The 24,417-nt window shown below is 41.6% G+C and overlaps 1 long non-coding RNA gene across 2 annotated transcripts in view; it reads right to left on the reverse strand.

The window, feature by feature from the left end:
- Positions 1-24,417, reverse strand: part of LOC120638432 — a 206,634-nt gene that overhangs the window by 61,778 nt on the left and 120,439 nt on the right. Inside the window, exon 1 of one of the 2 annotated variants that reach the window (XR_005660088.1) lies at positions 10,932-11,144. The exons of the other annotated variant lie outside the window; for it this stretch is intronic. This is a non-coding gene — a long non-coding RNA (uncharacterized LOC120638432). Of the gene's footprint in view, positions 1-10,931; positions 11,145-24,417 lie in introns of those variants that run through there. 2 annotated transcript variants of the gene reach the window in all.

A 24,417-nucleotide genomic window follows, 5' to 3' on the forward strand; every position in this document is an offset into this window, starting at 1 on the left:
GCAGGCCTCTTGGAGGAGATGTGCCTTAAATAAGGCCTTGAATGGGGGGAGAGTCCAAAGGGGGTAGGGATTGTCTCTATCCTTTGACGAATTATACTTTCCAAGCTCTTAGTACAGTGCTCTGCACACAGTAAGTGCTCAATAAATACGACTAAATGAATTTTTGAGACGAAGAGAGCGTGACCCAGTGTATTGGCTCTTTGGGTAATGCACTGTGCTCTCCCAAACACTCAGAGTACAGTGTTCTGCACACAGTAAGCGCTCAACACCACTGAGAGACTGATGAATGAGTGAAGAGGCCATTTCACGAAAAGCTGAGGAGGAAAAACTACAGGTTGGAGACACTGACCGAATGTGTGGGCAGGATGACAACGGTTCAAATCCAACTCAAGGCTAATAGAGCAATTGGAGCGGTCAATCTTTTTTATTGCTGTGAGACTTCGACCTTAGATGTTGCATCTCACTTCTTCAGCAGTTTCATCAACCCCGACTATAAGCCATGCTTGATTATCAAGTGTGGATCGCAAACAATGAGGTCCTGGAAGGTTGCCTCAAGACTGACATTGCCTAAAGCCCATCACACCTTTACCTGGAGAATCATGTGAAAAGAACAGATGACAGTAAAATATGGAAACAGCCAATTTAAGGTGAAATGAATTGAAGTATTAGTAAATAGGGTGGACAGAGCTGTGCTTAAGGGGGAGATTAAAATGCTACGTATGACATATGTCACAATGACATCATATCCAAAGGGAGGGAGCAGGAAAATTTCTCTGTCTCAGTGTAGTCAAGATGTGAGGCGGGAGATAAATACTACAGCACAAAGAGGGAAAATTGTTACTTTCACCCGATGTGAACAGGCTTTTAAGACATTTGTTATTTTCAACCTCATTGGCATATACCGATTCAAATAAAATCTTGCCATCTGCAGTGTCATCTTCTAATCTGAAAGACAGTCTATAAGGAGAAATCGATTGTATTTACTGTCTACTGGGTGCAGAGCACTATACTAAGCGCTTGGGAGAGTTCAACTTAACAGAATTGGTAGGCACATTCCCTGCCCACAACAAGCTTAAAGTCTAAAGAATGAATCCAGTTTGAAGACAGGAGGAGTGCCTAAGTGGCCTATTTCAGTCTCCAGACATTTCTGGAAGCCAAAAATCAGAGTTGGCTTCAGTACATATTACACATTGGCCAAAAAGCAACTAGAGTTAAGCAAATGGAGATTCGGGAAAATGTTTTTCAACTCTGAAAGAAATTGGATAGTTTCCCAGAATACCCCAGAGGGTTTTCCTAAGTCTACAAGGAAATCTCCATTTTGTAAAAACAAACTTCCAACATATCATTTCCAGTAGCTGTATCAACATCTGGTCTAAAGGGTTGATGCAGCCTTAGATCAAACTTCAGGATTTTTCTATTTTGAATTTCTCCCTGTAGATTCATTAAATAATTCAGCGGGGATGATATAAAGCGATGTGGTACTTAATGGCTAAAAACAATTTCACAAACTCCAACTCCTCTCATAATTAATTTTTTACTTCCTTGCATAATATCATATATTTAATTTTTGAATAATTCAGGATTACAACTCCCTGTCAAAGTGTCCAAATCAATTTCCAAGACAACAAGTCAGAGCATGGGAAGAGATTCTACAGGCTCCAAAGCCATAGATATTAAGTAAACTCTCTGGAAAGAGGACTGAACTGTCAGTAGAATAAAAATTCTAGGTTAATATGGTCCCTGCTTGTTCTAAGACAATGTCACTAACAAAAGCGAATTTAAGAAAGAAGCAACAGAACAAAAGCCATTAAGTCCAATGAAAGAGGAGCAGCATGTTCAGTTCAGTTACCAAAAAGGCTACGATAAGGCAGCGACATCTGTTTCAGTCCAACTCCAACTTTGCTTAGTATAACCGTCATTATTTTCCTTCCACTTGTGTGTCTCCCTTCCTTCCAAGGAAAATCTGGCTGGTTTAGTTTCAGGTGACATGAATGATTCTTTACCCACTACAAACTCTTCCAGAACTCAACAAGTCAACTGACAATAACAGACAATGAATACTGCTAGACTCATCGATGGTGCTTCTGTTTCTGTATATTACTCCTTCAAACTCCAGCAAGTATGGACCAATTAGTTGCAATCGTACAATAGTGTGGCGTTAGCTTTCCTCTGAAGGAAAATGAACAGTGTCTCTGTGCGGTTAAAATGAAGTGTCCTCAGAACACATTCTATGGGTAAATCTGCCCTCTCTTGAAGATTCAATGTATACAATAAAAAATCGGTCACCCGAAATGAAATGAGCATGCAAATATGCTCCTCGTACACCTCTTTCTTTAAATTGCTGTAAAAGTGAGAAAAGTGGCCATAAAAATGACACAATGCAGTTCTATATTTATTTTCCTTCAATGACTTCCCTATGAAATTTCCTCACTTTATAAGAGATTATTTTCTCTTTAAATTGCAGCATTACCAACTTGATTCCACAATGCAATATTTATGCTCTTTTCTTGTCTCTTAGAACTCCACTTAATGCAAGTCTTTACTATTGGACTATAGTTGGTGACATATTCAAAAGGAAAATAATCGAACATTTCCTGTGATACTATTTCAGGTTCGAGAGGCATTGCCATAAAAAAAAGGCTGGGTACTGAAGCTCAGATACACTGAATATAGACCAAAACTGAGTTAGAAAAGTTCAGAGAAATCAGTTGGTCATTTAATTATAGGTGTACATGTATTACATATGACTATATATATGTGCGTATGTATATACATATACAGACACATACATATCTATATATAAAATTACATATAGATATGTATTTCTATATGCAAAAAAGTACATCTGCAATTGTGTTTTTATAGCCCATTACTGACATGCAGTGGTTCGTTAGAAAGAGTAACTGAAAAGTTTTACACTTGGCTCTTCTAGATGCTGTTTTTACTGCCCACTTTGGATTGAGTGCTTTGGCAGAATTGGTACTTCCTTCAACTCACGTCAAGATACAGAGCCATGAGGCGACGGGAAGCTGCGTGGCCTAGTGAAAAGGACACGGGCCTGGTAAGCAAAGGATCTGGGTTCTAATCCCATCTCAGCCACCTGTCTGCTCTGTGACCTTGGGCAAGTCGCTTAACTTCTCTGTGCCTCAGTTTCCTCATCCACAAAATGGGGGTTAAGACTGTGAACCCTATGTGGGAAAGGGAATGCATCCAACCTGATTACCTTGTATCTATCCCAGTGCTTAGTACAGTGCCTGGCACATAGTAAGTGCTTAACAAGAGGCCTTCCCAGCCTGAGCTTCCCTTTTTCCCTCTGCTCCCTCTCTGCTCCCCCTCTGCCCTCTGTTCCCTCCCCTTTCCCCCTTTCACCTCCCCTCAGCTAAGCTCCCTTTATCTCTGCTCCTCCCCTCTCCCTTCCCCTCCCCTCAGTACTGTGCTCATTTGTATATGTTTTTATTCCCCTATTTATTTTGTTAATGAGGTGTACATCCCCTTGATTCTATTTATCATGATTATGTTGTCTCGTTTTTGTCCGTCTGTTTCCCCCAGTTAGACTTTAGGCCCATCGTTGGGCAGGGATTGTCTCTATCTGTTGCCGAACTGTACATTCCAAGGGCTTAGTATAGTGCTCTGCACATCGTAAGCACTCAATAGATACTACTGAATGAAATGCCATTAAAAAAAAAATGGTAGTAGAGGTTATTTGAACACATCGTAGTAGTACAACTTGAATTGTCTGTAACCCCACATTCTTCAAGAATGCAACCCTCACATTACAAAATAAAGAGCTGGGTTCAAATGAAAAAAGAAACTCAGCTATCAGTTTTTTTCTTATGCTCCAGATAAAACTTATAGGAACAATTTCACAAATACAACATTCAGTGTTAAATTTTATTTCTTGCATATGTCTTAGTGGATAGAACACAGGCCTGGCAGTCAGAAGGTCATGGGTTCTAATCCCAGCACGGCCACGTCTGCTGTGTGATCTGGACAAGTTACTTCACTTCTCTGGTCCTCAGTTACCTCATCTATAAAATGGAGATTAAGACTGTGAGCCCTATGTGGGGAGGGACAATGTCCAACTTGACTTACTTGTACCTACCCCAGTGCTTAGAACAGTGCTTGGCACACAGTAAGTGCTCGGCACATAGTAAGTGCTCAACGAGTACCATGATTATTGCTATTAATTTATACATTGCTTGATTTTTCAACTATCTTCAATTAAATAGGTTCAAATTTACTTCCTGATTCTATATGAACATGATAAAATGGATCCTTAAATCCACCATCTCCCTCGTGAGCATTTCCTAAGACTCTTTATGAAAAAAATTAGTTCCATTGTTTTTCCAATCTAGATTCTAGGCCATCACCGTCCTTAAACTGAATTTCAACTTCAGCAGAAGTCCTCTAGACTGTTAGCTCGTGGTAGGCAGAGAATGTGTCTACCAACCCAGTTAGACTGTACTCCTCTAAAGCTCTTAATAAGAACTCCATAAATCTGATAGATTGAATTCAGTCACTGCTCGGCAGGCCTAAGAGAATTCTATTACTACTAATAAATATTACAACTATAGGTTGTGATCAGTGGCATCTTATACACTATTCTAATTTACATATTAAAAAATCTGTTCCACATTCGAATTTAAAGGATGGAGAGAGTCCAAGGGAAAATGAAAATATTTAACTTGACAAATGTTTCTTCAAGGGAAATCCTCGACTTTAAGACGACTATAACTTTCCATTATATTGCTCACCTATCTCCCATAGGCAGCGAGGAGAGTAACCCATGTGTATCGAGTAAAGAATATATTTTCCTGAGTTAGAAAACTTTAGAAAGCAAGCTATCCATTGCTGGGTCTCTGCTGCATAATTTGCTGCTTTGCATGGCCAGGTGCAATGTGTATGAATCTCTGTGTGTATGATTTGGGGATGATATTAAGTCTAATGGGTGTTCTCTGATTATGTCTTTTTCCACACTTTCCCAGAAGGTTGTCTGAAAAAATAAAATGTAAAACTTGAGAAGTTCAAGTGACAAGTCAGTTTGGGAGATAAAGTGACTGAATTCATTATGAAAACTAAACCATATTAAAAAAATAAAATCACATTTCATGGACAGTTATCGATCACTTGGGCAGCGGAAGAAAATCTCCCTGAAGTCTTGAAGCTGTCAGATGCTCTCAAAAAGTAAATTAAAAAGGGCCATATATTCCAGTCAGCCCCACAGATCGCTATCTTCATAAATACCCCTTAAACAATATTGACATGTCGTTCCACTTGTTTACCTGCAAGTGGAACAGATGCTTATGGAACAGTCATTTATATATCTGCTTTTAAAAACACATGCCAGCTAGCATCCAAGTTGTCCAAATCACAGAGCTCTGTCTCATTCAGAGTTCAACTCTGCCCCTTACTCTTAGCATAGAATAGCGTGGCGCAGTGGAAAGAGCACGGGCTTTGGAGTCAGGGCTCATGAGTTCGAATTCCAGCTCTGCCACTTGTCAGCTGTGTGACTGTGGGCAAGTAACTTAACTTCTCTGTGCCTCAGTTCCCTCATCTGTAAAATGGGGATTAAGACTGTGAGCCCCACGTGGGACAACCTGATTCCCCTGTGTTTACCCCAGCACTTAGAACAGTGCTCTGCACATAGTAAGCGCTTAACAAATACCAACATTATTATTATTATTATAACCCTGATCATTTTCTGTGCTTAGACTCAAGCCTGAAATGATTTCATTATCGCCATTGATTGAGCTACTTAAGTACAGAGCACTGTACTAAGACCTTGGGAAAGTACAACCCAAAGAGTTGGTAGACTTATTCCCTCTGCACCACCTAGAGGGAGAAAGACATTAATATAAATCATTTCTAATATATATTTCATACATAAGTACAGTTCACCTCTTTCATTGCCCTATTTCTAGACATATACTGTGATGGAGCCTAGTTGAACTGTCCACCACCCTTTTATTAGCTAGTCCCACAAAAACTCAACCAAAATTTCCAATTATTGACCAAGTTCATTCCATCCTATGCCATTAGTGACAGGCAGAAGCGTCATCAGCTGTGAAATGTTTCCATTTTATTTCACCCCTATGTTGGAGTCATTTTCAGAGACTAAAATATGATGTGCTTAGTACAGTGCTCTGCACATAGTAAGCGCTCAATAAATAAATAGCACTGATTGAGGATTCAATCCTGAAATGTTGTTACCTCTTCTCACCAAGTGATCTAATAATGTCAACATTGGCCCCATTTTTATTAGTATTAGGATATCCTCAAACTAGCCCTTTGAAACTCATTTAAGACTCCAATTTTACAGAAAATAAGTGATATTTTATACATTTACTGTATGCCAAGCATATGGGGTGAATACAAGTTAATCGTGTTGGACACAGTCACTGTCCCAAATGGGATTCGTACCTAAGGAAGGGACGGAGAACAAGTCAAAAATGAGGGATTGAGAAGTTCATTGACTTGTCCAAGGTTTCGCAGCAGGCAAGTAGTAGAGCTGAAATTAGAACCCAGGCCCTCTGACTTCCAGGCCTGTGCTCTCTCCAATAGATCCCATTGCTTCTCCCTGAAGCATTAAACACTTTTTGTTTGTATTGGGTTGGTGTTTACTTCAGCACTTCGGTTTGAGACCAAGCTTGACTATCTTTGTCCAGAGCACCAAACAATAAGCATTTGTCTCAATACGGTATTATCTAATTTTCATGTGTAGGATCAAATTCTCCAATATCCATCCAGGAGCTAAATCAGAAATCCCAACTGCATCTTTCATATACCACAAGCTCACAGTAATCTTCAGATTTATTTTAAGAGCAGGAGTGGTCCATGAATCAGTGAGAGTCTTCTAAGGGCAGTTGAAAATTTTGCCAGATTTTAAGATCATGCTTCTTACGGTGAAAAACCTTTGCATTTTTACCCGAATGATTCATTAGGCAGATAAGTGTTTCCTTCTCTAAAATCTATCGACACCTTGTGCGTGCAAGTGTACATACACACAAAATAAGTAGCAGTATTATGGTCTAAATGTAAGAGATTCTAAGCGATATATAATTCATCTTGCAGTATGCTCCACTTCTAGACTGTAAGCCCGTGGTGGGCAGGGAATGGGTCTGCCAATCATATTTATTCAGGGCTCACTATGTGCAGAGCACTATACTAAGCACTTGGGAGATTATAATGCAACAGACTTACTGGAAATGATCTGTGGTCACACAGTGCTTACTGTATAGGTGGAGAGACATTTAAATACATATATATGTAAAATATAAGACATGTATATGTCCCAACAAAAATTATATTCAGTCAAAAGGGGCTCAACACCAAAGATGTGAATGCAAAGGGGGCAGTATATACCTTGATTATTAGAACTCATAAAACCACAAACTTGTGTCAATATTTATTTTTCCAAAGCAGAGTTATTATGAAAATCTATTCCAAGTGAGATCAAAAGAAACTGCCACTCTAGGGACCCATGATATGTTCTACTTACAAGACAGTTTTCAATTAGAATTATCCTTTGTACTTCTTGCTCTAGAAGAGTGAGAAGTTTCAATATGCTTCATTTGCCATCCAACAGTTATTTTAAAATACTAAAAATATTCCTAAGGGCAATGACGAGAAGTGGAATACCTCACTTGGCTAGGCATTTAAATACAAAACTTACAGATGTAAATTTCAGTACAAACAATTCTGGGAAAAACAAAACACAAAATGAATTTTTTTCATTACAAGTCCAGATGAAGCTCATTAAAGGTACCCTTTATGGAGAATATGAGTTGGGAGTTCATATCCATATTAGAAAAATAATTGCCCACATTGGATACTTTTTATGATCAACCTAGGAGGACGGGATAACACATTTAGACTAATGATATCCCTTTGAAACAGGTCATGACATATCATGACAAATTAAGTACCTAGAAAATTGCATCCCTTAGTATTGTTGAATTAATGACTTTTACCATGTGCTAATATGAACACAAATAATTATTTTTGAGGCTTTCAAAATCCTAACATCAAAAAGCCAATTGTTACTGAGAACATGTTATAACCAGGAACACGGGTGAATTCAAATTTGTATGGTCAGGAAAAAGCATTGAAAAGTATCTATCCTCTACAGACTATTTTCTTGAAAAAGAATCTCAGAAAAAGGCATTTGTAACTATGTCGACACTCTGGAAAATTGTTTCACAAATCTATTAGTTTAAAATCTAACATTACTAGAACTGCATATGATAACCAATCATTTGTGCTTTACCATTTTATCAGGTCAAGAAAACAACTTAACCAAGCGTACGCATATTTCAACTTCATTAGGAGAAGATTAAGTAAAGATCTCTGCCCAAGATAGAGAAACAGTGTGGTCTAACGGATAGAGCACGGGCCTGGGAGTCAGAACGACCTGGGTTCTAATCCCCACACTGCTGCTTGTCTGCTTTGTGACCTTGGGCAAGTTACAACTTCTCTGGGCTTAGTCATCTCATGTGGAAAATGGGGATGGGACTGTGAGCCCCGTGTGGGACAGGGACTGTGTCCATCCTGATTTACTTGTATCTAACCCAGCACTTAGTACAGTGCTTGGCACACAGTATATGCTTAACAAAGACCATTAAAAAAAGCCTACAGTCAACTGAAGATTTGTGCAAAAATTTGACAGGTTCTTTGAAAAAGGGGAAACGATAAGATTTCTCTCACACCTGAAGGTGAAAATCCCCCTCAAAGCACCAACACATTCCTCTGATTGTGATTTACCAAATGATTTCTGCCATCTTCCCCTAAAAAACAAGAAGTTTGAACTCATGCCCTGTGAAACTTCTCTTACGATGGAAACTCAAAGACTTTCAAGCAATAGGCTGTCAAGACCTTCTTCGTCAGGACATTGTCAGGATAGTTGAGAACAGGTCTCTTCTACTTTAATGATGGTTATTTCCTGAAAATTAATCGTGAAATTAATTTATTTCCAGATTGACTCATATGTCATCGCCAAAACAGAAAGGCCTAGATACGTCTGAGCATGTGAAGTGTGGAAGACCTCTGTGTTTTTTAGCGTATTTGTAAGGCGCTTATTATTTGCCAAGCACCATAATAAGATCCGGGGTAGATACAAGATAATCAGGTTGGACAGAGTCCCAGTCCCACATGGCGCTCCCAGTTATAATCCCGATTTTACAGATGAGGTAACTGAGGAACACAGTGGAGAAGTGACTTGCCCCAAGTCATACAGCAGACAAGTGGCATAGTCAAAATTAGAACCCAGATCCTTTTGACCCTCAGGCCTGTGCTCTATCCACTAAATCATGCCGCTTCTCTGTGAATTGTACAAGGGACTCAATTTGATTTTGATTTTTGCCACCTTAAGCAGCCGCTTGCCTTGACTCCCTAATCTCCCTGAACCAAAGGAGTGCTCAGTGAGTACCTCCAAAATGGAATAATGGCAATAATAATAGTAATAATCACGCTATTTGTTAAGCACTTAGTATGTGCCAGGCACTGTACTAAGTGCAGGGGTGGATACAAGAAAATCAGGTTGGACACTGTCCCTTGTCCCATGTGGGGCTCACAGTCTCAATCCCCATTTTGCAGATGAGGTAACTGAGGCACAGAGAAGTAAAGTGACTTGCCCAGGGTCACGCAGCTGACATGACAGAGCCAGGATTAAAACCCATGACCCCCTGACTCCCAGGCCCGTGCTCTAATCCGCTACACCATGCTGCTTCCTTCTCTAACAAGATGACCCAAAGAAGACCGGGTAAGGAGAACAGATGGGGCTCAGATCAGTTGACTTTTGCTTTTAAGACACTTTTTCTTCTAACTTTACTGTTACTGGGGAAAAAAACCTCAGCTTATTAGTTACCATTTTTCAAAGCAGATCTTGAAAAAAGTTTGCCTCTGAGTCAACCACTGCCTGCTTGACGTTACTGAAAATAAAACTTAAAATTACACCACTGGCTAAATAACTCCAATTCCAAAAGATGAACCCACAATAGTAATTATAAGATCCAACTCCAGGAATCAGAATTAACGGTGAACGAAATGAAAATAAAGCATCACTTACATAGATCAACTCAGTGCACGTCCAATCGAAACGTAAAAAGGTTAAGTGAATGCCAGAAGTGGGTTAATTTATCTCTCTCCAGGTAAACATAAGGTCCGAGGGAGGAATTTCCAAGTGAAATGAACTTCAATCTACTTATAAACTTTCTCACAACAACTTCTTTTCCCGCCAGAAGACAAAGATAAGGCAAAATACAACCAGTACATTCTTCACTCCCTTCCCTTAAAACTCCTCAACCCCAAGATTTTTGCATTTAAAAAAATCAGTAAAACCTAGCAAAATTATTCACCGTTCAATTCTGTGTTTCAGGTGGTTTTAAAACTCAGTCTTTAGTGAAACCAGGCAGGATGAGCAACCTTGCGGATGAGACAACTGCAACCAACACAAAAGTTGGGACAAAGTCCTACTGAAATCTGCCCGAGTCTCTATGAAAATCAGTTCCGTTCACTGTCAGCATAACTTTAAAGCCACACCGCTTTACTGTATAGTGCATAATAAATTTATGGTAATAGGTTTTGCAAATAATATGCGAGAACAGCTGTTTCTGTAATTGCAAAATGGCTAATTTTTACTCTTTTGGAGACAGGGTTGCAGCGATGGGCAACAACTGCACCCCAGTATTTAATGTCCACCTCGCTGCAGTCGGAAGAGTCTAGAGCTTATCTTACTTCACAGCACTCAAGTACCGCTGCCTTTTCAAGAAATATCCTGAAGGTCATTGGCAATTAAGCTTCGCCAACATCCCCTTCACTTGGAGAATGGTGGCTAATAGACACCAGATCTCCAGAAGTCTGTCACAGTTACTTACACATATCCAGTAGACAGTGAGCTGGAGGAATTAAAGAGGATCTTGAAAGTGCTTTCCTACCTGGTTTAAGTGGCTACTTCCCTTCACAGCCTGGAACCCTAGTCGTTTGTTCTTCTCCTTAATTGCTGAGATAACATAAATTTCTCTAGTAAGAAGTGTGAAAAATAAGAAAAAAAAAGTCCTATTGGCTGCTGCCTTCTTCTTTAAAAGGTTACTTCAAACGCGCCTCTCTCTGCCTATTTATTTTCTCTCCCTCCCAGAAGAGCAGTTGAGAGGGAGAGTAACAGAGTGTTTATCCTGGCTCAGAGGATGCACGCTTGTGCGATAACTGCTTGCTCCCTGCAGTATAGCTGGCATGATGTGATGTGCATACTAAAGGAGATTGCATTAGGCAAAGCTTACCAGACCCAGCTTCCCAAGCTCCCCCTTCTGTAGCACAGAGCAGCCTGACTTCTTCCCAAGCAGTACCGTACTGACATGAGACACGGCTCTGGATACCCGTGACAATATCTGAGTGGAAGGGGCAGGAAAATGCACACACATGTAAGTACAGAAGGATTTTTTTGTTTTTACTTCCCCTTTAAATTCAGACAGACCCCCATCTCAGAAATTGCAAGGATACTTCGCCTTGAGTATCTCTTCAGCGTTGCGGTGAATTTTCCCCTGTCAGTGCCGCTGACTTCTTTCCTGTTTACATCGTGTGAAATGGGTGAAACCAAGCTTTCGATTTTTCTGTAAGGAGCTCTCCTGCAGGCTGAAACCTGGGAAAAGCCATGTCTTTACAAACCCAATACACCGTCTGGGACACACGGAGACTCAAAAAGCAGAAGGCAAAACCATCACGAAGAGGCTTTTAATTGTGCACGACTCAGTGTAAATTCCAGAGAATCGATCTTTAAGCCACTATGGGCAGAGAATGTGCCTGCTGATTCTGTTGTATTGTACCCTTCCAAGTGCTCAGTACAGCGCTCTGCGCAGAGTAAGCACTCGATAAATACCACTGATTGACCAAAACACAGCACAGCCATGTGAATGCAAAATTCTCCCTGTTTATCCACAGCTTATACATTTTTCCCCGAAAAGAGCAAACTCAAGTCCCAGTTAGGAAACATTTAACTAAGTTGTCTATCAAATCAGCAGAGGTTAAAAAAAAAAAAATCCAAGTTATTAACACTGATGTTTAAAACTATGAGCAGCCTATAAAGATCGGATACTTAAATCATTTTAATAGGGAATCATGTGGTGGTTAAATTAACCTCACTTTGTTTCATATATAAAGTGTCAAAATTAAATACAAATAAACACAATGGAGCAAATCCCTGGAGAACTTCAGACAACAAACTGTATATGATATAAGATTCCTGAAAACTTATGGACGCCTTTTTATTAGCATCAATAGGTCTTCATTACTGGAGCCATTTCGAGTATTTTATTTTTCATTTCTGTATCTATTTCACTCTACTTGGACAGGATCAAACTCTATAATTTCATCCTCTCCCAAGAACCTAGTAGGGTGCTCTGCACACACAGAGTGCTCCATAAATTAATTCCAAGTGCTTAATATAGTGCTCTGCACATAGTAAGTGCTCAATAAATATGATTGAATGAATGAATAAATATCATTGATTGATCATAACGGGGTGACCTTGTGAATGAGGTTGCCACTAGCTCAGTGAAGCCCCCCTTTGGGGACTAGGAATCCAGCCTAATGTACCTGTTTTACTGTTGTGCTGTAATGATGATAATAATTATGTATTTGTTAAGCAGTTACTAAGTGCTGAGCACTGTCCTAAGCTCTGGGGTAGATTCAAATTAGTCAGGTTGGACACAGTCCCTGTCCCAAATGGGGCTCACCCTCTTAATCCCCATTTTAGGGATGAGGTAACTGAAGCTGAGAGAAGGTAAGTAACTTGCCGAAGGTCACACAGCAGACACATGGCTGAGCCGGAATTAGAATCCATGTCCTTCTAAATCCCAGGGCCGTTCTCTAACCGCTAAGCCATGCTGTTTCTCTTCCACGTACTTAGTACAGTGTCCTACGCATCATAAGCACTCAATAAATACAAGTGACTGATTGATTAGACTGAGAGTGGACAATTAACTCCATGACTGACGATAACCAAATGGGAAATTACAACAAAATTCTCTATTCTTGCTGTTTTTGTTTTTCCCCCCACGGTGCTCAAAGGACTGGAGAGTGAGACTTCATCCATCACTAGGGCTAAAAGTGCATTTCATTAACTTGGGGCTTTTAGTGTCCAGTTTTCATTCATCTTCCTGAGGACCAGTGTGGTGCACTGTATCCGATGGACACACATTTAATAATGAAATGAGATGTACGTGCTTGGGACTTCAAGAACACTGATAGATTTTCGATTCTTTTCATCCTTTTACAATGGATCCATTTATCAACTTTTGATCTCCCCCCATTAAGGAGACAGTGCCTGGGCCATGTAAACATTTACATTAGAAACATCCAGTCTCCTAATTAGTCAAAGCCAGCGCTGTCCTTTCACAGACTCGCTCCAATTCCACCCCCTCATAAAGTCACCCCTTCCAAAAACCTCTAACCTTGAAACTTTGTCCCGCAGTCCTAAAGTCCAGGCCAGAGTTCTCCTCAGTAGAGGTCCACCTGAAATCTAGATAGACATCTGAAGGAGATTAATCGATTGTATTTACTAAGCCCCTATTGCTTGAAGAGCACTGCACTAGGGCTTGGGAGAGTCCAGTAGAATGGGGGACATCCCTGTCAACAGAAATAGAAAGCTGAGAGACTTCTACTTCCACCCAAATGAAAAGCTGGAAAGAAAAAACACCCTGATTGCCAGAAGGGTCAGTTTTCCAGACTCAAATCTTCCATTTTTCTAACCCTGATACGGTTGATCGCTAAACTGTCATCTTGTCTTATGCTGTCGAGTCATCTCCAACTTATAGCAATACTACAGATACATCTCTTCCAGAAAGCCCCACCTCCACCTGCAATCGTTCTGGTAGTCGGGCACATTCTCTGCCCATAATGGCTTAAGGACCGATTCTCTGGAATCTGCACTGAGACGTGCATGATTAAAGGCTGCTCGAAATGGTTTTGCCCTCACGGTCAGAAGAGAAGGGAGTAGGATTGAATACTCATTTTATGGATGAACAGACTGAGGCACAAAGTTAAGTGACTTGCCCAAAGTCACACAGAAAAGTGGCAGAGGTGGGATTAGAATCCAGATCCTCTGACTCACAGGCCTGTGTTCTTTCCACTAGGCCACACTGCTTCTGTGTGAGGTGACTGTCTATCCTCCAACTTCAAAGGATTAAGCCACAGGGGTGATGCATCGAGGAGAGGAAAGGTGCAACGAGAGAAGTGATACAGTGTAATATGACTGAATGCTATTTATTAATATCATTATCTTTTTTTTATAGCTGTTTAGTACTTCCAATGAGCCAAACGCATTTTAAGGGCTGGAATAGACACAATTTATTCCCTGTTCTATGTTAGGCTCCTATGGATGTCATCTTCCTCACACCTAAGAGGGTAACACAATTGATAAACCACAGAAGTCGTAATCTGACCATCGCATCTGTGATCTATGTATTTTATTAATCACCACACTTATAAAGGGAAAAGTCCGGAGAGCTTTTAGTTAATTATGGCAGTTATCAAGCACTTATTTAAGCACCATGCTAAGTGTTGGGTAAGATCAAGATAATCAGATAGTCTCTCTCCCACACAATATATGAAAATGCTATGAAAATACAAGCATTTGGAATGGAACGCTGTCCACTGGATTTTGGTACAACAAGGGTGGGTCAAATGATTATTATCCCGCTGAAAGGACAGGCAATATTGACGGAGTTATTTTAAGGGATGCTACGTTAATGTCGGTATGGCCTGAATGAATGGAAAGTCCACTGAAAATCCAAGGTAGAAAAATTGGCTGAATTCGGAGAGTTTGGGACACACTGAGGAGCATTTCCTCAAAAGGTATTTTCCTCCCACTCCCTCTTCAAAAATGTCCCTTTCTTCAGAGGTGCTCTATGGCTCTAAGATGTGGGTTATTCTCCATGAGAAGCAGCAACCTAAATACTAAAATTCTACCAGTGGTGGCAAGAGAAGTCTAACGAGTAGGAGCAGCGTGGCTCAGTGGAAAAAGCCCAGGCTTGGGAGTCACAGGTCGTGGTTCTAATCCCAGCTCTGCCACTTGCCAGCTGTGTGACTTTGGGCAAATCACTTCACTTCACTGTGCCTCAGTTCCCTCATCTGTAAAATGGGGATTAAGCCTGTGAGCCCCACGTGGGACAACCTGATCACCTTGTACCCCCAGCGCTTACACCAGTGCTTTGCACATAGTAAGTGCTTAACAAATACCACCATTTATTTTTATTTTATTTTAGTCAGTCTTGAAGAATCACTTTCGGTCAATCAATAGTAGTCACTGAGCACTTACTCTGTTCAGAGCACTGTACTAAATACTTGGGGGAGTACAGTAGAATTAGTGGACGTTATCCCTCCCTTCAAAGAGCTTACAACCTATCAAGGGAGATGGATACTACAAATGACAGACGGGAGAAAATATAGACTATAAAGAGATGTATTTAAGCGTGAAGGGGTTGGGATTTGGGGGAGGACGATTAGTGCCCAAATGTATAGGTTGCTCAAAAATGCTCAAGTGGCTACAGGGATCGAGGGGGAAAAGGAGTGGGAATATGAGAAGTTAATGAGGGAAGGCCTTCTGGAGGAGGTGTGCTTTCAGGTGTGATTCCAAAGAAACCAACACCATTCTGGATTTCACCATTGACAGTGATAGCTTGACCTGTATGCGGTGACCCTTCTCGTGCCAACATTTTGCCTCAGTGATACACCTGTGGCTGAAAAAGTGAATACACTTCAGGTTATCTTGTCCCTTTCCTGGTCGATTATAATGAGAGGACAGGGAACTTCAAGAACATTCCGTTACACAAAACGTGCGAGGCAGTGCTCCCTCCCTGATGGAAGATGCACACCTGGACAGAGCCATTTCTTCCCGCACTCCATCAGGCTGGACTCACACACTCATTGTTCAAAGACCTTAACCTCATTTCTAAGTAGCACTCTCTGCTAAATGATGGAATAAGAATATGCACTATAATGAAAACAACGGTGAACAAATGTTGGTGTGGCTGATAATAATAATTCATTTGTTCAATTGTATTTATTGAGCGTTTACTGTGTGCAGAGCTCCATAGCCAACACTCAGGAGAGTATAACACAACAATAAATGGATATGTTCCCTGCCCACAAGCTAATCAGAATAATAATTATAATAGTATTGGTTAAGTGCTTACTATGTGCCAAGCACAGAAGTTAACAATATATACCCAATAATCAGGCCAGAAACAGTTCCTGTCCCACTTGGAACTCACAAACTAAGAAACAGGGACAATGTGGATTTAATTCCCAATTAGTTGATGAGAAAACGAACTCCTTGAGGACAAAAACCATGTCTACTAACTCCATTTTTTATGGTATCTGTTATGCCCTTATCACATACCAGGCACTATACTAAGCAGTGAGGTAGATACAAGGATATCATGCCCCATGTGGGGCTTATAGTCTTAACTGCCACTTTACAGATGAGGGAACTGAATCACAGAGAAGTTAAGTGACTTGTCCAAGGTTACATAGACAAGCAGAAGTAGGAGTAGAATCCAGATCCTTCTGACTCTCAGGCCTATTGCATTATAATCTCCCAAACAATACAGTGATCCTGCACACAGGAAGGATAATAATAATAATGATGATGATGATAACTGTGGTTTCATTTTATTTATTTTCAACTGAATAATTTATGCCAGAGAGTGTTCTAAGCTCTGGGGTGGTAACAAGCAAATCGGGTTGGACATAGTCTCTGTCCCACATAGGGCTCAAAGTCTTAATCCCTATTTTACAGGTGAGGTAACTGAGGCACAGATAAGTGACTTGCCCAACTCACACAGCAGACAAGTGGTGGAGACAGGACTCGAACCCAGGTCATGACTCCCAGGCCAGGGCTCTATCCACTAGGCAATGATGCTTGAGGAATGGCTCAATAAATATCATGCATCGATTCAATCACAGAGTAGTGAAGTGACTTGCCCAAGGTCACACAGCAGTTCTGCATTATGGCAGAACTGATGGGCATCCACACATATTGCCTCTTGCGGGGCTGACTTGTTTTGTGCTTGATGTCTATTTGTAACTCATCTGTGAAGCAGCGTGGCTCAGTGGAAAGAGCACGGGCTTTGGAGTCAGGGCTCATGAGTTCGAATCCCAGCTCTGCCACTTGTCGGCTGTGTGATTGTGGGCAAGTCACTTAACTTCTCTGTGCCTCAGTTCCCTCATCTGTAAAATGGGGATTAAGATTGTGAGCCCCACGTGGGACAACCTGATTCCCCTATGTCTACCCCAGCGCTTAGAACAGTGCTCAGCACATAGTAAGCGCTTAACAAAAAATACCAACATTTTCTAAGAGAGAACAGAAGAAAGAGGCCAACCTAATAAAAAAGAAATGCAAAGCTACCTTGAACTTTCTGGAAGAAAATTCAGTGCATACACCACATACTAAACATGAAGCCTTTTGTCAAAGCTCTCACATTCCTTTTCCTGAAGAGAGCCCTCGACCAAAATAAGGTTAGAGTTCTTGGATTTGGGGATGCTGACCCCATGAAAACTTCAAAGGGAGAAAATGTCAAACTGTTTGAAAGGGATGAGGATATCACTGATTTGAATTCAGTTACACAACCGCACAGTCATTCAAATTTCTTTAAGGGTTCACGTTCCGTAAATGGAAAATATTAAGTAAAATTACAATAGAAACATGTACATGTGCATAGTAGTAATTGTAATAATATTTATTTAGTAAACTGGGCTCTTGAGTACCATCAATCAATGCTATTTGTTGAGCACGGACAGTGTGCAGAGCACCGTGTTGTATTCTCCCAAGTGCCTAATACAGTGCTCTGCACATAAGTGCTCATTAAATACCATTAATTGATTGATTGGGGAAGCACAGTACACAGCTGGGAATCAGACACATAATAATGATAATAATAGTTCTTGTTAAGTGCTTACTATGTGCCAAATACTGTTCTAAATGCTGGGGCAGTTACAAATTAAGCAAGCAGGATACAATCCCTGTCCCACATGGGGCTCGCAGTCCTAATCCTCATTGTACAGCTGAGCTAACTGAGGTTCAGAGAAGTTAAGCAACTTAACCAAGGTCACAGAGCAGACATGTGGTGGAGGCAGGATTAGAACCCGGGTCCTTATGACTCCCAGCCCTGGGCTGCCGTCAAAGGGCAGGGACAGTATGTGTTACCGATTTGTACATTCCAAGCGCTTAGTACAGTGCTCTGCACATAGTAAGCGCTCAATAAATACTATTGAATGAATGAATGAATAAGCCATGCTGCTGTCCCTTGGTGGGGTGGAGTGTGGGGGAGAAATGGATGCTCACAATCCATCGATGGCATTCCTTTCCTCTCCCCTCAAAGCGACACTTGACACCACCCCAGCTTTCCAACACTTTTCTTACCTCGCGTTTTTCAGCCATTCATTCTTCTAGCCCTAAAGTCATTTTATAATCCTGGGACACGCTGCTACAAATATGTAGACTGGTTCCCCGTGGGAGTCAGTGTTTTTTAGGTAGCGACTGGTTGAGTTCGATAGCCTAGGCAGGCTCAGAAAATTATTAGAGCCTGATGCTAAGAACAAGGGTTTGAGTGACGTTTGTTATTTAATTTTGAGGGGAGTCTATAAATTGGTTACATACATCAACCTAGAGTCTGCGACTTAGATGTATTATTTGAATTATATCTCAAAACTCTGAATAGTAGCATATTTTAGTAGGAGAGGGACAAGGAGGCACAAGTTGGGTTGTCTTGCCGCTGCATAAAAACATCACCAGCGCATTCAATAAAGAAATCTAGCACGGTTCATATCTTCTGATCAGTGCTCTCTATTCCTGGGGTTTGCCACCCAGCTGAGTTTCAGGAAATATGAAGTACCTTAAAACAGTCCTATCTTGACTCTGACCTCTCACCCACATCCTGCCCCTGGCCTGGGATGCCCTCCCTCTTCATACTCGACAGATAATGACTCTCTCCCACTATCAAAGCCTTACTGAAGGAACATCTCCTCCCAGAAGCCTTACCTAAGCCATCTCTTCCTTTTCTTCCGCTCCCTTTCGCGTCACCCTGATTTTCTCCCTTTACTCATCTCCCCCAGATGCCCAGCACCACAGAACTGAGGTACACATCTTTAGTACATTTAAAATGATGTCTGTCTCGCCTTTGTTGTGGGCAGGAAATGGGTCTGGTATGTTGCTGTGTTGTATTCTCCCAAGTGTTCAGTACAGTGCTCTGCACAAAGTAAGTGTTCAATAAATACAATTGATTGGTTGACTGCCTCCCTCCCTCTGCTCCTCCCCGCCCTTCCCCTCCCCTCAGCGCGGTGCTCATTTGTATATACTATTTATTACCCTATTTATTTTGTTAATGAGGGGTACATCCCCTTGATTCCATTTATCGTGATAACATTGGCTTGTTTTTGTCTCATTCTGTTTTGCTTTGCCGTTTGTCTCCCCCGATTAGACTGGGAGCCGGTCACTGGGCAGGGACTGTCGCTATCTGTTGCAGAATTGTACATTTCAAGTGCTTAGTACAGTGCTCTGCACATAGTAAGCACTCAATAAATACTATTGAATGAAAAGTGGCAGGCTGTGTCTTCAGCCAGACCACATAATGATAATTATGGTGTTTGGTAAGTGATTACTATGTGCCTAGAACTGTTCTAAGAATTGGGGTAAATACAAGGTTCTCAGGTTGTCCCACATGGGGCTCACAGTCAATCCCCATTTTCCAGATGAGGTAACTGAGGCACAGAGAAGTTAAGTGAATTGCCTGGAATCACACAGCTCAAAAGTGGCAGAGGCAGAATTAGAACCCATGGCCTCTGACTCCCAAGACCGGGCTCTTTTCACTAAGGCATGCTGATTCTCAGCTCTCCCTACCATTTCCATTTGTGGTGGCCAGGGCAGCCTAACATGTCAATGCATGGCATTCATTGAACACTTACTATGGACAGAACACTCTAATATTTATCTCCTGGTAACATGAAATACAACGGATTGGCAGATGTGATCCCTGCCCACAAAGAGCTTACAGTCTAGGGGAGGAGTTTAGAGTCTAGAATCTGTTAGTTTGTGTTCCGTCGGGTGAATTCTTCCAACCTCGCCACGCTTTTAAGAAACATGCTCTGAATCCCAAGATCAACTGTAATGTAAATTTGCAGCCAAGTTCAAAGCTCTGTCCACTACCATCGTTGGGTTTTTCCCCAGAAGAACTCTCCCCAGTGGGAAGCAAAACGGACTAGTAGAAAGAGCATGGGCCTGGGAGTGAGAAGGCCTGAGTTCTAATCCCTGCCACATATCTGCTCTGTGACCTTGGGCAGGTCACTTATCTCATCTTTGATTCAGTTCTCTCATCTGCAAAATGGGGATTCCATATGTACTTAAACTGTGAGCCCCAAGAGGGATCTGATTAGCCAACCTTAGTACAGTGTCCGTCTCCCTCCTTCTAGACTGTGAGTCCATCGTTGGGTAGGGATTGTCTCTATTTGTTGCCGAATTGTACTTTCCAAGCACTTAGTACAGAGCTCTGCACACAGTAAGCACTCAATATATACAATCGAAAGAATGAACATAGTAAGTACTTAAACACCACGATTATTATTTTGACACTGAGCTCTAATCTTGAGGGGCTCCTGGGCTGTGGTCTTCTGCTTGCCACACGTTAAAAATAAATGGTATCACTGCTAATGGTAATAATAATAACAGTAATAATTATAGAATAGGACACTATCAGGGATGCTTGCCCTTTCCCCCATCACTTTAGAATTAATATTCGCCACTGAATCTTCAAAATGGACGGCAAATATCTCCCAGTAGCTTGAATATCAATTATGTCATGGTAAAAGCTAGTCCATGGACTCTCACAACCAATCTGACACCAGATCCTCTGGGGTCTTTCTCCACAACATGTCCACCCCAGCAGAACGGCCACCACAATGGCCCAGGCACTGGTCGTGTTCAACTTGACTAATGGATGGGCCTCATCGCTGACAAACCTGCTTCCAGGTTCTATCCTATCTGGTTCCCACTTTGTTGTCATACTGTACACATCACCCCTCTAATCAAAAGCCTGTGGAGCTCCCTATATATCTCTGTGTTAAGCAGACATTTGGTTTTTCAGGGCTCAAACAGCTTAACTCTGCTATCCTGTACACTCAGCACTTATAACAGTGCTTGGTGCATAGTAAGCGCATAACAAATACCATCATTATTACGACTACGAGCTTAATACGGGGCTCTGCACAGAGTAAGCGTTCAATATATGATTGATACTTAACCGCGCTCTTCTCTCCTACTACACCCCAGCTTGCACTCTTAGCTCCTCTCAAGTCAGCTTACCCATTGTGCTTCATTCTCATCTCTCCCACCCACCCAGCCCTGGAACTCCTTCTTGCTTCGTGTCTGGCAGACCACAGCTGTCACCCTTTCAAATTCCTTTCTGAGATCCTACCTCCTGCTCCTGATGCAGTTTGTAAAGCTACATCCTATAGAATTGGCTTCCATATGTCAATTAATAAAGAAGCAATGTGGCCTAGTAGAAAGAGCATGGGCCTAAGAGTCAGAGGACCTGGCTTCTAATTCTGTCTCTTTCACTGGTCTCGTCTACTACCCTTGAAGTCACTTAACTTCTCTGTGGCTTCATTTCCTTTTGTGTAAAATGGGGATTCAGTGACTGTTTTCCCTTCTACTTAGACTGTGAACCCCATGTGGAATAGGGACTGTGTCCAACTCCATTAACTTGTGCCTGCCCCAGCACCTAAAACAGTGGCTGACTCATAGTAAATACCTAACATACAATAACAACTTGTATTTTTAAGGGAGAATTTTTTTATAGCTTGATTTCTAAAAGTCTCTTTTTCTTAGGTCATGATGGTATTTTTAATTTTAAATTCTACTGCTATTAGGAGAGGTTTGAATATATCCTGTTTTACATCAAGCTGTCAGCAGCCGTTACCAAAGAGGCAAGCAACATGAAAAAGGAAACAGCCTGTAGCAGATATTAATACAACCTGTGATTCTTCCGATTCTGAGACGGGCATGCATTCTGAGCAAAACAGGGGTAATATTTGACTGCCAAAAATGTCTTTAGAGGCAACTCTGCCAACAGAAATTATTCATTAATGCTGACAATGTCTGATACTCACGGAGCAAACATTCTCAAGTCAGAGCCAAGAACTAGCTTACGGCTTGCGGAAAGTTGGGTGGCATGAAGAGAAGTTTTCCCAATTTGTTGAGCTATTTTGCACTCGTCACTGTCAAGTGACAAAATGAAACTGCCACCATCTTCAAGGAGCAGAGGATTGGGCTTCCTTAACTAGCATCAACATGATCACATAAATTCTTTGTTGATAATTACTAAACAAAATGTTTCAACTTAAGCCAAAGAAAATGGATTGTTGAATTGGAGAGGTTCTGTCCGATTTGAAGCTTGTGGTTGACTGGACCTAAGTCTACCCAGAAGGGAAAGTACACAAAACCAAGAGCAGTTCATTTAGATTACTTTCACATTTATTTTTTTAATGGTATTTATTAAGGACTTGATTTCCCAACCTCCTGTCTCTCCCCACTTCAGTCTATACTTCACTCTGCTTCCTGGATTACCTTATTACAGAAACGTTCAGGGAATGTCACCCCTTCCTCAAAAATCTGCAGTGGTTGCCTATCAACCTCCGTATCAAACAAAACCTCCTCACTATTGGCTTCAAAGCTCTTCATCACCTTGCTCCTTCCAACCTCACCTCCCTTCTCTCCTTCTCCAGCCCGCACATTCCGTTCCTCTGCCACTAACCTCCTCACTGGACCTCATTCTCGCCTGTCCCGCGGTCAACACCGGGCCCCGTCCTACCTCAGGCCTGGAATGCCTTCCCTCCTCACATCCTCCAAACTAGCTCTCTTCCCCCCTTCAAGACTCTACTGAGCTCTCAACTCCTCCAGGAGGTCATCCCAGACTGAGCCCCCCTTTTCCTCTGCTCCTCCTCCCCTCCCCATCACCCCTACTCCTTCCCTCTGCTCTACCCCCTTCCCCACCCCACAGTGCCGTTGTATATTCATAGATATTATTCTATTTATTTTATTAATGATGTGCATATATTTATAATTCTGTTTACCTATTTTGGTGCTATTGATGTCTACTTGTTTTGTTTCATTGTGTCTCCCCCTTCTAAACTTGAGCCCACTGGTGGGTAGGGATTGTCTCTATTGTCAAATTGTACTTTCCAAGCACTTAGTACAGTGCTCTGCACACAGAAAGCACTCAATAAATACAACTGAATGAATGAATGAGCACTGTTCTTGATACAAGTTAAACAGGTTGGACACAGTCCCTGTCCCATACAAGACTCCCAGTCTAAGTAGGAGAGAGAACAGGTATTGGGTCCCCATTTTTCAGTTGAGGAAACTGGGGCGCAGAGAAATCAGCGACTTATCCGAAATCCCACATCAGGCAAGTGATAGAGCTATGCTTTATCCATTAGGCCACTTGTCTGCTGTGGCATCTTAGGCAAGTCCTCTGACTTCCCTGGACTTCAGTATTATCATCTGTAAAATGGGGCTTAAACAGCTGTTCTTCCTAATTATAATTCATTCAATAGTATTTATTGAGCACTTACTATATGCAGAGCACTGTACTAAGTGCTTGGAATGTACAATTTGGCAACAGAAAGAGACAATCCCTGCCCAATGATGGGCTCACAGTCTAATAATAATAGTAATAATGGTATTTGTTAAGCGCTTACTGTTTGCCAGGCACTGTACTGAGTGCTGAGGTGGATGCGGAATCCCTGTCCCATGAGGGCGCACAGTCTCAGTCTCCATTTTATAGATGAGGTAACTGAGGCACAGAGAAGTGAAGTGACTTGTGCAATGTCACAGAGCTGACAAGTGGCAAAGCTGGGATTAGAATCCTTAAACATCTGATTCCCAGGCCCATGTTCCATCCACTCCGCCATGCTGTTTCTCAATTTGTGAGTCCCTGTGGGACAGAGTCTGTGTCCCATCTGATTATCCTATATCTCCTTCAGAGTCTACTGCTCAAAGAATAACACTATCATCATCATAATAATGATGGTATTTGTTAAGCTCTTACTTTGTGCCCAGCACTGTTCTAAGCACCAGGGTAGATACGAGGTTATCAGGTTGTCCTACACTGGGCTCACAGTCTTCATGCCCATTTTACAGACCAGGTAACTGAAGCACAGAAAAGTTAAGTGACTTGCCCAAAGTCACCCAGCTGACAAGTGGCGGAGCTGGGATTAGAACCCACGATCTCCCAAGCCCGTGCTCTTTCCAACTAAGGCACGCTGCTTCTCTCTTGGGTGGTCAATAACTATTACCTATTGATTGGGAGGGGTGACTGATGGTCCAATTTTCTCCCCTCATCTTGGGCTACGAGGTGTTGCAGAAGCCTATCT

Source organism: Ornithorhynchus anatinus, chromosome 6, assembly GCF_004115215.2.
Source record: "Ornithorhynchus anatinus isolate Pmale09 chromosome 6, mOrnAna1.pri.v4, whole genome shotgun sequence".
Lineage (NCBI taxonomy): Eukaryota > Metazoa > Chordata > Mammalia > Monotremata > Ornithorhynchidae > Ornithorhynchus > Ornithorhynchus anatinus.